This window comes from Mus pahari, chromosome 4 (genome assembly GCF_900095145.1).
Source record: "Mus pahari chromosome 4, PAHARI_EIJ_v1.1, whole genome shotgun sequence".
NCBI classification, from domain to species: Eukaryota; Metazoa; Chordata; class Mammalia; order Rodentia; family Muridae; genus Mus; species Mus pahari.
In genome coordinates, this window is record NC_034593.1 from 50,418,784 (window position 1) to 50,434,071 (window position 15,288).

The window sequence follows — 15,288 nt, forward strand, 5'->3', positions numbered from 1 at the left end:
TTTTTTATTTTTTTTTTTTTTGGGGGGGGGGGGGGACAAGATCATGGAATTTTTATGAGGTGCAGCCTTGCCACAAGTAAAATGTCTGCAGCCAGCCAGCTCCCTGCTCTGTCCAGCCACCTTCTACCACCCCTGCCCTAACACAGCCTCCCCCTTCCAGAAACTTTTCTTCCGGCCAATCTTAGTGGTCACACACCGTTAACCCAGGAGGCAGAAGCAGAAGGTGCAGGCCACCCAGGTCCACCCAGTGAGACTCTGTCTCAAAAAAAACCAAACAAAACAAAATAAAAACCGTTTTTATGCAGCCGGGAGCCAGTGTGGCTGTGAAGGCCAGCGCGACTCGGTGCCACGGCTGGCCTAGCATGGTTTTGGGTGCCAGCTCACCTCGCCTGACTCTCTCGCCTGACTCGAGGTGCTCAGTAGCTGGAGACATGGCCCTACTCTTGTCTGTCTTCCAGAAGAAAGGTGGCAGTAATGCGCTAACGCTGGCAAGCAAGTTGGAGCCGGATGATGGTCTCAGAGGATCCCAGACATCAGCCTCCATATCTGACTCTACTCGGAGCGTTTCTGTGAGAGACATTGCTTGTTAAAGGGGTCGCAGGACTTGAAGCTAATTTACCTTGCACATGTAAAGTACACTTTCCTGACCCATACAAGCTCCATTTCTTTCTGCTGACTGTAAGCCCAAATGAGGGTTAGTTACTACAGGGATAGAAAATTTCAGTTTGAAACTGAAGGCCCCATTGCCTACAACACGGTACCTCCCAAGGTGAAATGCTTGACTGAAATCTGGCACCCCAACATCACAGAAACAGGGGAAATATGTCTAAGTTTACTAAGAACATTCCACTGATGGCACTGGCTGGGCTCCCACTAGAACGTTAAAGGATGTTGTTTGGGGATTAAACTTTATTTACTGATCTCGTGAATTTTGATGATCCACTGAGTGTTGAAGCTGCAGAACACTATTTGCAGGACAAGGAGGATTTGGGGGACAAAGTGGCTGAATACATCAAATGCTATGCCAGAAGGTAAGAGGAGAGATCGCAGGTCTGGGAACTTTGTCACAGTTGTTTCTTATGTGAAACAGCTCAAGGTAGCCCTCCTCCCCATCCTCATACTCCCTGTCAGCCCCTGAGGATTGTTCCAGTCCTGCGACCATGCTGTCCTGAAGAAGACCCTCCTGACGACTCACTATAGGTGGCGAACAACATAATACAGCAAGAAAGTGTGTGTGGGCCTCGGGAGAGTTGTCTGCTGGAATGCCTCCGAAATTGTAATGAACTCACCACTGAGGATATAGAGCTTGTTTCCTCCTCCCCCCCCCCCCAAATGGTGGCCTGCACAAGTAATGTAATGACATGTTCCGTATGACTGGCAGGAACTCCGTTTTTGTGAAATCCAAGGTATCAATTCTTGGGGCTCCTTTCTGTGCCTTCAGAAAGGCCTTACCTACGCCTACAACTTTTGTTCCCTCCGTAGCTTCAGTGTTTAAAGTTTTGAATCAAGGTCCTTGTTCCATTTAAAACTGATCTTTTCAGGGTAACCGATGCAGATCGAGCCTCACTTTCTGCTGGTAGAGGTCCAGTCTCCCCAAAGCCATCTGTGAGAAAGGCCGGCCTTTCTTCTGATGTGTTCCTGAAGCCTTTGCCAAACATTAGGAGCTACTGTGTGGGATGGTTTTTCTAGGTCCTCTACTTCACTCCATTGGTTTACATGTCTGCTTTTAGACCAGCCCCACACTGTCTTTGTCAACATGACTTGTGGTATAATTTAAGGTCAAGTGCTTTCCATACCTGCAGTGGCAGCCCTTCTGCTTAAATAGCTTTGGTTATCTGTGCTTTCCAGTTTCATATTAATTTTAGGGTGATTTTTTGTTGCGTTTTTTTTTTTTTTTTTTTTCTGTGAAGACTGTCAGCTAGACTCGAGATACAAATTGTGGTAACTCCGTAGATTACTTTTGGTAGAAGAGGCGTTCTCAGTATTATTTCTGGCGCTCCTGGAGCATGGAAGGTTTTTCCATCATCTAGTGCCTTCAATGTCTTTCCTTAGTGTGTTAAAGTTTCCACAATAGCAGCACCTCATTGGCTATGCACACTTTTGGTTTAAGCTTTTTTTTTTTTTCTCCCCCTTAATTTCTCTCTCAGCAAATTCATTCTTGATATAGAGGTTTTTTGTTTGGTTAGTTGGTAGGTTTTTGTTTCTAATGTATGGATATTATCTGCCTGTATGTATTTGCATGTGGTCATGCGTGCCTGGCACCCACACAGACATCAGAACCCCTGGAGTTACAAAAGATTGCTAGCTACTATAGCTCTGCCTATGTTGTGTCCCCCAGCAAATCAGGGACCAAACTTTCCCCATGGAGGGGTTTAGGCTCTGAAGAGATATAGAATGTTGGCCCTTGGTGTGCTGGAAGAATGCTGCACCGGGCTCCCCTGCATAATTCCAGTGATACACATAGCTCATTCCCCAGCAATGGTGAGAGAAAGGCAGCCATTTTCTCTTCGTAGTTGTCTCAGGCCTGTGTTCCCTGACCACACTTACACATACCTTTGAGCTTTTCCTACTCCAGTTCACTCTGCAGCACCTCTGTGTCTGATATTTCAAGTGCTATGAGAAGTTCACAAGCACACAGCTAGCACTGATTAGTGGGGTGGCTATGATGCCACTGGCAGCAGCAGCAGCAGCAACAGCCGCCGCAGCGGTGGGTGCCTGGGTCCATCAGTGGGCATTCTCTGGCATGCACAACAAATGCTGGTTGGCCAGTAAGGAAACTGATGCAGACAGCTTGGTGCACTAACCCAAGAATCCTGCTCCCTCTCTGAGCTACATTCACCCAGTCCTCGGGTGCAGCTTCTAACTTGCAGTCTCACCCAGATTTCTGCAGAGTGCTGACTTAGATGAACTGACTTAGATATTGAAAGAAAGGTCTTTTGTTTTGTTCTGTTTTGTTTTAACAGTGTCTTGTCATATAGCCCAGTCTAACCTTGAAACCGTTATGTAACCCAGGCCAACCTGAAACTCAACAATCTTCCTGCCTCGGCTTCCTAAATGCTTGACTCACAGGTCTGTACCACCGTACCTAGCAGAAGGAAGGTTTGCCTAAGCCAGGTTCACAGGCTGAAGTACAGAGTAGTATAACTAATTAACAACAGATGGCTCTTGCTGCTTTGCTGTCTCAAAAGGGTACATTTACTGGTTCCCATGGCAGAAAACACAGAGCAAATAATCAAGTATATCAGTGAAGTTCAAGAAGCCAGCCAGTACCAATTAGGGGCTCTGTGCCCAGGAAATCCCACCACCAGACAGACACTGTCTGCAAATGGCTGGGAAGTATGGTCTGGTGCCATCAAAAACAGATGAAAAGCAGGATTTGGTTAAGTATTTGCCCAGGGAAAAACCTTACCAAAATAAAGGAAAAGTGTCCACTGGCTGCCAACTGAACTCAGTTGAAAAGAAGGGTCTGTCCATTATAGCCAATCCTCCAACTATTTAAACAGTGTTGGGTGGAAAGAAGACTAACATTTCTGCCAACTCTGTCAGTGTACTGACTTCCTGAATAAAAAATACTCAACACTATCATTAAAAAGTAAAACATACCAAGATAACGTGTGTATTCTAGAGAGATGCAACAAGAAATTACAACAGGGATGCTTCATTTTGTTTAAAAACATCAAAATTTCCAGCGTTGGGACAATGAAAAGGCAACAAAATCTATGCTGCACGGTAATAAAACTGGCAAGGGAGAAAACAGACATTAATATTGCTACCAAAAAGCAACAGCAATAACTAAGATTTCAGACATACCACAGTCTCCTAGGCAAATATAACTGTGTGCCGTAAGCAAAGCCCTTGGAACATTGTAAGCCCTTCATCAGCTAAGCCGACAAAATCAAAAGGGAGACAAGGAGCCTCCCAAGCCAATACTAAAGCAAGTACGCCTTCTGGATCCTTCTCGGCCAGCCAAAACTGGGGTCCCAGGTCCCTTATATTTGACACTTAACTTACTTGGATGAGAACAGTAAAACGGACTGGTACTCTCCCTCATTTCTTGGTTGAAATAAGGCCAATTTTCCCAAGACGGGTGCCATTGGGGTTACTTCTTCGATAACAATGAAATCTCAATAAAATATTGCTACAAGTCATGAAACTGCCTATTTGAACTTTACGTTGTAGGTATGTATAGTCAAGGGACATCGGGATACACACAGAGATACAGTCACCAGTCTGTGCTATTCATGTGTCTGGATAACATCTGCAAGACACAGACTACAGAATTGGTCTCCAGAAGCTGATAACTGATTTTTTAAAAAGACATTTTGAATAATTTGGCACTTTCCCCAAGAGCTGTGGTCTGCCTAAGTAATTATGGCATTTACATAGCATTTTGTTGTTGTTGTTAAAGGCAGAGTCTTAGATGGCCCAGCCTGGCCTAGAATTCACCTTAAGCTCTGCTTACTACCTACAGGGTTACAGAATACAGACACGCACTTCCGAACCCAGCCATAGCTTCTATTTTCTATCTCTAGGAATGCTTACCCTTGAAGCCCAGCCACCATGCCTTAAGGGAGCTCGAACAATCAGAGAAAAGCCCAGAAAAGAAGAAACCAATGATCCCAGTTGAAGCCACTTTGAAAACAGATACTGCAGCCACTCTAAAGATACAGTATGGAGCAACACGTGCATAAAATCTATACAAATGCAAGAACCTATATGAATGACAGACTTTTTTTGGGTTTTTTTATAACTTTTATTTATTATTATAGATAAGTACACTGTAGCTGTCCTCAGACACACCAGAAGAGGGCATCAGATCTCATTACAGATGGTTGTGAGCCACCATGTGGTTGCTGGGATTTGAACTCAGGACCTTCAGAAGATCAGTCAGTGTTCTTACCTGCTGAGCCATCTCTCCAGCCCGAATGACAGACTTGTGAGAGCAGACTAATGATTATTTTAAACCAACACCCCAGTCCTTAGAATCTTAGAACACAGAACAACGTTCAGGTTCCAATAAATCAAAATTCCTACACTGCTTGTGGACGTTGTACATCGTGGTGCGCACTAGGCTCCGCACCACGATGTACAACGTCCACAAGCAGAGGGTTCTTTGGTTGTATTGGATGGCGTTTTGCTGAGGCAAACACATAGAGTGTTTTCCTGAAATGGACACAGGGGAAAGACTAAGGCAGACTCCTGAAGGAACACAGAAGCAGACCCAGGAGAGAGGATGTTCTGCTAAAGCAAGCACGTGAAAGAACATGTGATGAAGGATTCTTTGCTAACAACACGCATGCACTGGTCCTCCTTACATTTCATAATTAAGCTGCATTTGTCAGGACTCCGAGGACTCGGGCTGATTGGATGCACATGCCGAGGAAAAACACGTAATGTTTGGAGGGTATAAATAAGACCCCACAGAGTGACGGAGTGACAGAGTGTGGCTTGCTGGTACAGCTACGCTTGTGGGTCTCAAGTCTTTGCTGATCTTAGCTTCCCTGAGAGAGGCATAGCTGAGAACTTGTCCTGGTGTTCCTGTTGGTCCCTCCTACCGACTGGAGCTGAGGCTAAGCGCTGGCTGTCTCTGCTAGGTCTTATCACTGCTGTTGTTGCTAAGCCGACTCTACCAAACTGTACTGGCTAGTTTTGTGTCAACTTGACACAGCTGGAGTTATCACAGAGAAAGGAGCTTTAGTTGGGGAAATGCCTCCATGAGATTCAGCTGTGGGGCATTTTCTCAATTAGTGATCAAGTGGGGAGAGGCCCCTTGTGGGTGGGACCATCTCTGGGCTGGTAGTCTTGTATTCTATAAGAAAGCAGGCTGAGCAAGCCACGGAAAGCAAGCCAGTAAAGAACATCTCTCCATGGCTTCTGCTTCAGCTCCTGCTTTCTGACCTGCTTGAGTTCCAGTCCTGCATCCTTTGGTGATCAACAGCAGTATGGAAATGTAAGCTGAATAAACCCTTTCCTCCCCAACTTGCTTCTTGGTCATGATGTTTGTGCAGGAATAGAAACCCTGACTAAGACACAAACAGAACTACTGGTGTATCCGTGAAGTGTTTGCGAGTGGATCGAGCTGCTGCTGCCTGCTAACCTATGAACTGAACCGCTGATTTCCTAACAACACAGACAGGACTTGCTCCAAAGAACTATTTCTAAACAAGTCCACTTCCCTGTATCCTTTCTTTTCCACGACCTCTGGTGGGTGGTAGACTACAAGGGAGGTTAAAGCGTTTAAGCACTATCATTACAAATAAGGTTTGAAAAAAATTCAAGTTACAATGACCATTTCCCCTTTTCTTGAGACTGTATGATCACATACTCCTCACAGCTTTCCAGTAGCTAATACCTAGTTTTTCTTGAGTTTACCGTCAGCCCAAATACTCCCAAAACTAATTTTTTCCAATTCTCCATCCTTTAATATCCTGTAAACAAACCTGCAGTACCATAGGTTCTGACTTAAAATATTTGGCTTTAAAAAAAATTATTAGATCTATTTCTCACAGCCTTCCGGTATAATTGAGCATAGGTGCACGTTTGAAATATGCACCGATGATCGTAAAGGCAATTAAGCAAATAGTCAGCTATGTCATCTATGAAATGGAATGGCTGCCTTGGGGGAAAAATTCAACACTCGCACGATGGGAAAGACAGGAGTCCATTACACTGCAAGCTGCATCGATCCAGTTTACACTAGTGGTTGCAGTAAGCAGTTTTTCTTCCAATTTCACAGTCCTTCAGAGGATGGACTACATGATGTAGTCTTCATATTCACCACTAACAGCCACATTAGAAAGCGGAAGCCCTCCATAGGAACTGAAATAAGAACATTAGCAGAAAGCAGATGTATTTTAGACAGGGTCTCACTGTGTAGCCTTGGCAGACCTTGAACTCGCTATGTAAACCAGGGCTGCCCTTGAACTCAGAGATCCACCTGCTTGAACTCCAGAGCTGCCATTAAACAACTCTTAAGGGATCACTAAATCCTTCAAGTGGCTAATAGACTCTCCACTGTTAAAGGTAACTGGGGCTAGTGCTCAAGGATTTTATAAGAAACGCTAGATTTTTAAAGCCAAAACTAACCAGCTCCTTTCTACTCCGGACGACACATGTAAAAACCTACCTAAAACCTTCAAAACATACTAACTTTGGGCTAAAGTTTTAAAAGTTGATTAAGAAACCATGAGGGCATACGAAGAAGCTTTACTGGGAAGGAGTGGGTTACCAGCAGCCAGTCTCCCTTTGTCTCTACCCACCCTGGACTATAAGCACGTCTCGTCACTCGGGCCCTCTGGCTTCCCACCAAGTCCTTGGGAACCAATTTACTAAGTCAGTCAAGAAACCAGATTCTATGAAGTAATAAAGGAACATGGAGTTCATGACTGAAACCAAGCTGGGCAGAGACATAAAGGGGCTTTTGTTAATAACTGTACAAGGGAACACACATGAAGAGAAGCTTCACAAGGAGTTCTGACGTCGTAATGAAGATTTATGAAGAACTGTCAGCGAATGTCTCAAACACAAGGGGAAGTTCACATGAAAATACTGCTTTATAATTTCTTTAGCTAAAATATAATTCAAAGGACAGTTACTTCCTAATAATGCTAATAATTATAAAGCTGGGGATTCTCCCCCTCCTTCCCATAATTATATTCCCTTCCCAATCCCCATTCCATTTCAGTCTCTGGGTGACTCTGAAGCAGAGCCATGAACCACCCCACTGACAAAATCATGAAAGCAATGACATTTTTTTCTATTCCTCACAGAAAGTTTTTGTGTTACACGGTTTTCATTGTTCACGTCCTTACTAGTGCAGAAAAACAACTGACATTTTCTCCTAATAATGATTGGATTATGAGATAATGTCAATGGGGGAAAAAAATGCTGTTGTGGTAACAATACTTCTGTGGTGTTAGTAAATGTCACGTACAAGAAGTCAGCCGAGAGGCTGCGCAGATCTGTGACACACGACGCATTCTCTATATCCAAGGTCAGGGATGGGATACTGCTGCGGCTACAGGCTTAGGGCGCATCCACAACACACTATGAGTTGGTGAACATACTTAAAGAGCAGAAGACTTCCATACTTTATAAGCAGCAACAGTGCTACTGACAGTGATAGACGCAAAATGTTCACATTTTATAACACGAAATCCATTTGTTTTAGATCCCCCTAATCTTTGCTCCACGTTCTAGTACTGTCGTCCTGCTTCATAGGTGAAGAAATCGAGGCCCAGAAGCTCTGGAATTTGCCTAAAATTTTGTTGCCAGATCAAGACTGGAGTCTAACTCCCTTCGATATAGGGCCTGCTCACCGCAGCTCACATGTAGTTCTCACCCCCATCCCACACACACTACACAGGCTCGAAAGGGCCTCACAAGAGATTGTGGGGTGCCTATAGTTCTCACCTCCATCCCACACACACTACACAGGCTCGAAAGGGCCTCACAAGAGATTGTGGGGCGCCTAAACTATCTTTGATCACGCTTCATCATAAGAGGGCCTCCTCATCAACTGAAAGAGAGACCAATTTCAGGAAACGCAAATATTTGCAGGATGTGTTCGCCTCTAGTTCTATTTCAATGTTCTGCTGTAATTTGGAGAATGCAGGAAATGAAGGAAAGAGGTCAGAGACAGAGCCCCTGGACTTCCAGGAGGGCCAGGTGTTCCCAATACCACAGCTGCTGCCACAAGGCTGCCTTAATCCCAGCCCCTAGCCCAGCCCCATTCCTGCCGGCCCACATGATGACCAGCTGCTCTCGGTGTTTCTCCATAGAGTGTTGGGGGCTGATGTCAGGCCAGCCCAGGGCTCCTATCCTTGAGTCCTGTCCTTCCTGTTGAAGGGTTACTGACCTGTCTTCACACCCTCCTCCAATCATACACTACAGGCAAACCAGAGGGCAGGGCAGGAGAGGTGCCAGGAGAAACCAAGCCTAACCAGAAAACGAAAGCACTCGATTTCTACATTCTCCTTCATAGAGCCAAGAGGCAGGAGTGTCTATGGACACGTCAGTGGTGGCTTTTTAAGCCTGTGCACTCACGGAGGGAAGAGGAGCTGAAGAGCCAGGAATGAGCCCTGAGAAGGCCCAGTGCGCGAGGACTATGCAGAGTAGAGAAGGAAAACTAAGTTCAGAAAGCGTGGGGAATAGCCCTTTAGTCACACCAGATGGCCTTCTGAGCACCAGAAGACAAGACACATGGGCTTCATCCTAAATGCCAAATGGAGTGCTTTCAATCACATTTAAATCAACGTTAAGACATCCATCCTACTAGAAAACATTCTTGTCACAGCATGACCGAAAAAAAAAAAAAAAGTCAAAGAAAAATAAGACCACTCACAGGAGAGCAGCCAGTGAAAGACTGCAATGGTCCAAGCAAAGACAGTGATGAGCTAGACCTAGGCTAAGAAACATGAAAGGTACACCAGGAAATTAAAGGTCCAATGGACAGTTTTAGATGAGGAAGAAAGGATGTGTGAGGTCCCAGCTTGAGGAAAATTTACTGAGCCAGAGCATAGCACCTTTCAGGGGACATACCCAAAGGCCAATAGATAGAAGGAGCTAACACACAAAGATTTAAGCTACAGGTTAAGACCAGAAGCTTGTCTGAGTAGAGTTGCTGAGTTATTGAAATGTGGCCATATAAGTTACACATACACACACACACACACACACACACACACACACCCCAAACCCTAGCCACTCCCATAAGCCACTAACAGTCCCCACTCTAAACTTTCCTGACCCTAAAAGCCTGTTTACTGAAGAATTGGGAACAAAAAGAAGGTAAGAATATGTGCAGATACCATTAATGGCTGTGGCCTTAGTAAATTCATCCACTGAAATATAAACTCCCAAGATGAAGACTTCTTGAAAAGATTAGATCCTAAAGGCTCATAAGCAAAACTAGTGTCCTGCTAAAGAGGTCAGAAAGATATGTCGCTTTAGTGACAGATTCAGAAACAAAGAACCATGGGGTCAGACAACAACATCTACTATCATCTTGAACGGCCCAGCTTTCAGAACTGTGAAAATATATATTTATCATTCATCCTATATAGCATCCTGAACATACTGAGACACATATTAGTTCATACACATGCATTTTCCTGCCACCCAGGTTAAAGTTTTTTTTAAAGATTTACTTGACGTGTATGTGAGAGTGTCTGCATGTATGCCTATGCATCATGTGCAAGCAAATACCCAGAGGCCAGAAGAGGGTTATCTCCTGGAGTTGGAAGCTGTGAGAGGCCTGATTTGGGTGCTGGAAACCAAACTTGCATCCCTAGTAGGGGCAGTTCTTACCTCTAAGCCACCTCCAGCCCCACGTTGAAGCTCTCAAAAGTACACGGCCTAGTTGGCCCAAGATAGTGTTGGTTCAAAACAGTGGAGTCCAGTGAGTTCTTACGCCATTTATACTTGCAAAAAGTTCCAATGTCCCCTCCAATTGTGACAGAGCCAATCTTGTCAGTAACTTTAAAATAAAACATACAGCTGATAAAAGTCTGAGGCCACAAAAGATACAGAACTACTTCAGGAGAAAGCACCAATATTTCTCCATTCCGTCACATGACCCGGCTTGGCAACACAGCCCTCTTAGGTATAAGGAGGTGATCTGAGCCAGCTACTCAACCTCTTTGCACATTAACAGCTTCTTCGGTGGGGGGAGGGTAGAGAAGCTTAACTGGTTTGTCCATAGCAAATGCTGGCAATACAGATCCACCTTCCTACAGCTCATGATAATGACGTGAACACCTACATGTAATTACAGTTGCTCCGAGATGGCACAATACCAAAAGTAACTCTAAGTCCCCAAGCTCCTAGGAAGGTTGGGGAGAAATTCCAAGAAAGAAGATCTGTTTTGTTCTTGGTCGCTCTGAAGAGGGTCTTCTGTGTGTGTGGGGGGGGGGGGAGATGTTGTGCTGTTATTAATTTCTGAGAAATGTTTTGCTATTATTAATTTCTGAGATGGCTGAAATTGCATGGAAGATCTGAAGCCAGATTTTATTTGATATGTGTGTGTGTATATATATATATATATATATATATATATATATATATAATTTTCATTATTTACATTTCAAATGCTACCCCGAAAGTTCCCTATACCCCCCTGCCCCTGCTCCCCTACCCACCCATACCCACCCACTCCCACTTCTTGGCCCTGGCCTTCCCCTGTGCTGGGTCATATAAAGTTTGCAAGACCAAGGGGCCTCTCTTCCCAATGATGGCCAATTAGGCCATCTTCTGCTACATATGCAGCTAGAGACACGAGCTCATGGGGTACTGGTTAGTTCATATTGTTGTTCCACCTACAGGGTTACATCCCCCTTCAGCTCCTTGGGTACTTTCTCTAGCTCCTCCATTGGGGGCCCTGTGTTCCATCCAATAGCTGACTGTGAGCATCCACTTCTGTGTTTGCCAGGCACTGGCATAGCCTCACAAGAGGCCACTATATCAGGGTCCCTTCAGCAGAATCTTGCTGGCATGTGCATTAGTATCTGGGTTTGGTGGCTGATGATGGGATGGATCCCCGGATGGGGTAGTCTCTGGATAGTCCATCCTTTCATCTTAGCTCTAAATTTTGTCTCTGTATCTATATCCTTTCATGGGTATTTTGTTCCTTATTCTAAGGAGGAATGAAGTATTCACATGATGGTCATCCTTCTTGGTTTTCTTGTGTTTTGCAAAATGTATCTTGGGTATTCTAAGTTTCTGGGCTAATATCCACTTATCAGTGAGTGCATATCTAGTGACTTCTTTTGTGATTGGCTTACCTCACTAAGGATGATATCCTCCAGATACATCCATTTGCCCAAGAATTTCATAAATTCATTGTTTTTAATAGCTGAGTAGTACTCCATTGTGTAAATGTACCACAGTTTCTGTATCCATTCCTCTATTGAGGGACATCTGGGTTCTTTCCAGCCTCTGGCTATTATAAATAAGGCTGCTATGAACATAGTGGAGCATGTGTCCTTATTACCAGTTGGAAGATCTTCTGGGTATATGCCCAGAAGAGGTATTGTTAGGTCCTCCGGTAGTACTATGTCCAATTTTTTGAGGAACCACCTGACTGATTCCCAGAGTGGTTGTACAAGCTTGCAATCCCACCAGCAATGGAGGAGTGTTCCTCTTTCTCCACAACCTCACCAGCATCTGCTGTCACCTGAATTTTTAATCTTAGCCATTCTGACTGGAGTGAGATGGAATCTCAGGGTTGTTTTGATTTGCATTTCCCTGATGACTAAGGATATTGAACATTTTTTCAGGTGTTTCTCAGCCATTCGGTATTCCTCAGTTGAGAATTCTTTGTTTAGCTCTGTACCCCATTTTTTAATGGGGTTATTTGAATTTCTGGAGTCCAGCTTCCTGAGCTCTTTTTATAAAAATATGGAACGCTTCATGAATTTGCGTGTCATCCTTGCGCAGGGGCCATGCTAATCTTCTCTGTATTGTTCCAATTTTAGTATATGTGCTGCTGAAGCGAGCACGCCAGATTTGATTTGATATGATTCTGAAACACCGGTAAGTCGGCACTGACAAAAAAAAGCAGAGGACCACAGTGTGAAGAGGGATGACAGAAATGCCATCTCTCCTTCTGTGTGTTATTATCGTTACAGTTCTATTATCCTAACAGCCTAAAAACACCACCCCCGTATTAAGAAAAAGAAGAAGAAAAGAGAAAAATGTGGTTATCAAGGCCAAGCCTGGCATCAAACTCCCGAACCTCACTGAGCCGTTTTGCCTTCACCAATTCAACCAGGTTATATCCTACTAAAGGCAGGTTTATTGCTGCTCTCTGGTGAATTCACAGACCTGGGGGTGGGGGCTCACCATGGGAAGAGAGGGGTGGGGGAAGAGAAAGAGAGAAAGTGTGTACACACATTCGAATTCCTGCAGGGAGAGAAGGAGGAAAAGGGAGGGAGGGAAGGAGGGAGGGAGGGAGGGAGGGAGAGAGAGAGAGAGAGAGAGAGAGAGAGAGAGAGAGAGAGAGAGAGAGCGCAAAATGTCTGGATTACATAGGGAAGAACCTCTGGGGGGAAGTGCAGCCCCAGCCCCTGGGCTGGAAAGTTCAAGGTTGGGGGCAGGGTATGCCAGGTAGGGACTGAGGGTCCTGGGTGAACCAGGGGGCAAGTCTGCTTTGATAGGTAAAATACAGGATTACAGGCCTGTGGCACCACACAGGAGGCAACTTTACCAGCCATTGCTAAGTTTTTATTAAATATTTTCAGCTTTTCTTGATCTTCTCCCTTTCATTTTGTTTTGTTCTGTTTGAAACATGATCTCACAGTGTAGCTCTGGCTAGCCTGGAACTTATTATATAGGGTGAAACTCAAGAGATCCACCTGCCTCTGCCTCCTAGTGCTGGTATTAAAGGCATGCACCACCGCACCTGGCCTTTCTTAAGACTTTTTAGTATCCGTTAAATAAGCTCCCATTGTTCTAGCCCTCATTCTGCTGCTATGAGAAGCACCATAACTCAGAAGACACAAGAGTGCATTTGTTTTATCGGTTACAGCCCATCATCTAGAGAAGCCAAGGTTGGAACTGAAGCAGAGACCACAGGGGGATGCTGCTTATGGACTTGCTCCCCCTGGATCACTGAGCCATCTTTCTAATACAGCCCAGACCCTCCTGCCTAGGGATGGCACCACCCACAGTGGGCTTCGGCCTTTTCTATCAATTAGCAACCAAGAAAATACTTTAACAGGTAGGCCCACAGGCCAATCTGATAAGAGAAACTCTTTAACTAGGGTTCCCTCTTCCAAGGTGTGTCACATTGACAACCATGATTAGCCATCATGCCAAGGAAGACGGTGTTTCCAATAAAGAACAATATATAACACAAATATGAACTCACTATCATTGCACAGGAGGCTTGCAGTGTGGAGTGTCTTCTGTGTCACGTGTGAATGTGGCATAATAATTTTTAAGCTGTTTGTTTGCTGAAAGGGGGATCGCCCTAGGTAACACAGGCTAGATTCGAATCTTCAGTAGTCCTGACTGACTAAGCTCCTCAAATGTCCAAACGCCACAATTGCTGGTGAACAGAGCCATGTGAGGCTGTTGTAGCAATTTTCTAAGACTCACTTGCTTGGCCTTCCCTAAAATCTTAATGGAAGCATTTTCCAATTTAACTAATGTAACCAAAATGAATGACTTCATTCTGTCAGTGAGGAGTCAGCGCAAGCCACTTAGGAGACTTCCAGGAGACACAACAAAGATCTGCAAGGCTCTGCAGTTTCTTCTGATAGCCTTTCCTCAAAAGCATCACACAGAAACTTGCCGAGAAAGAAGCAAGCTCGTGAGCAAATGAGATAGAGGGGCAGAGAAAGGAGAGAGAAAAGAAAAATTCATCCCTCTAAATATAGACTAGTGCCAGTAGCAGATGCTGAATAAAGCAATTAATGTGGAAAGGAGGAACATAATTCCAGAGCTGAGGGTCTAGAGAGGTGGCTCAGTGGTTTAGAGCATCAGCTGCTCTTCTGAGGACCCAAGTTCAGTCATTCCCCAGCAGTCTACAACAGTCCATTACTTCAGTTCCATGGGTTCCCATGCCGCCTTCTGACCTTCACCTGGGCACCAGGTAGAAACATGGTACACATACATTCAGGCAAAACACATAAAATAAAACATATATATATATATATATATATATATATATATATATATAAATGTCTCATTGCTATCTGATTTGTTTTGTTTTGTTTTGTTTTGTTTTTCTGAGACAGGGTTTCTCTGTGTAGCCCTGGCTGTCCTAGAACTAACTCACTTTGTAGACCAGGCTGGCCTCAAACTCAGAAATCTGCCTGCCTCTGCCTCCCAAGTGCTGGGAAAGGCGTGCGCCACCACGCCCGGCTGCTATCTGATTTTTTTTTTTTTTTTTATGAAGCTTGAATTATATAATTGTATTATTTTGCTTTAATACATATTAATTACCTATCATGCTGCTTTTACCAGTAAGAAAGTCGATACAACAAATGCCGTGTAGAAAATAAAGCAGCTGAGCTAATGAAATATAGCCTGTTTTCTGACAATCCTTTTCCCCAAAACACAAATCTACCACTATTAAGACTCAAACAATTAGCAAGTATTAAACATCTCAGCACATGGTTTAAGTAATGTTTAGAAAGATAGCCGGGCGTGGTGGCGCATGCCTTTAATCCCAGCACTCGGGAGGCAGAGACAGGCGGATTTCTGAGTTTGAGGCCAGCCTGGTCTACAAAGTGAGTTCCAGGACAGCAAGGGTTACACAGAGAAACCCTGTCTCAGAAAAAAAAA

At 44.4% G+C, this 15,288-nt stretch overlaps 1 protein-coding gene, 1 non-coding gene and 1 pseudogene across 3 annotated transcripts in view; 1 reads left to right on the plus strand and 2 right to left on the minus strand.

Annotated features, from left to right (window-relative positions):
* The window catches only part of Wwtr1 (WW domain containing transcription regulator 1), a 114,659-nt gene that overhangs the window by 65,520 nt on the left and 33,851 nt on the right, over positions 1–15,288 (minus strand). The gene's annotated exons all lie outside the window — the stretch shown is intronic.
* LOC110320122 lies at positions 300–1,035 on the plus strand (annotated as a pseudogene).
* Positions 12,391–12,497, minus strand: LOC115063982. Its single transcript, XR_003843822.1, has one exon. It is a non-coding gene; the product is annotated as a U6 spliceosomal RNA (small nuclear RNA).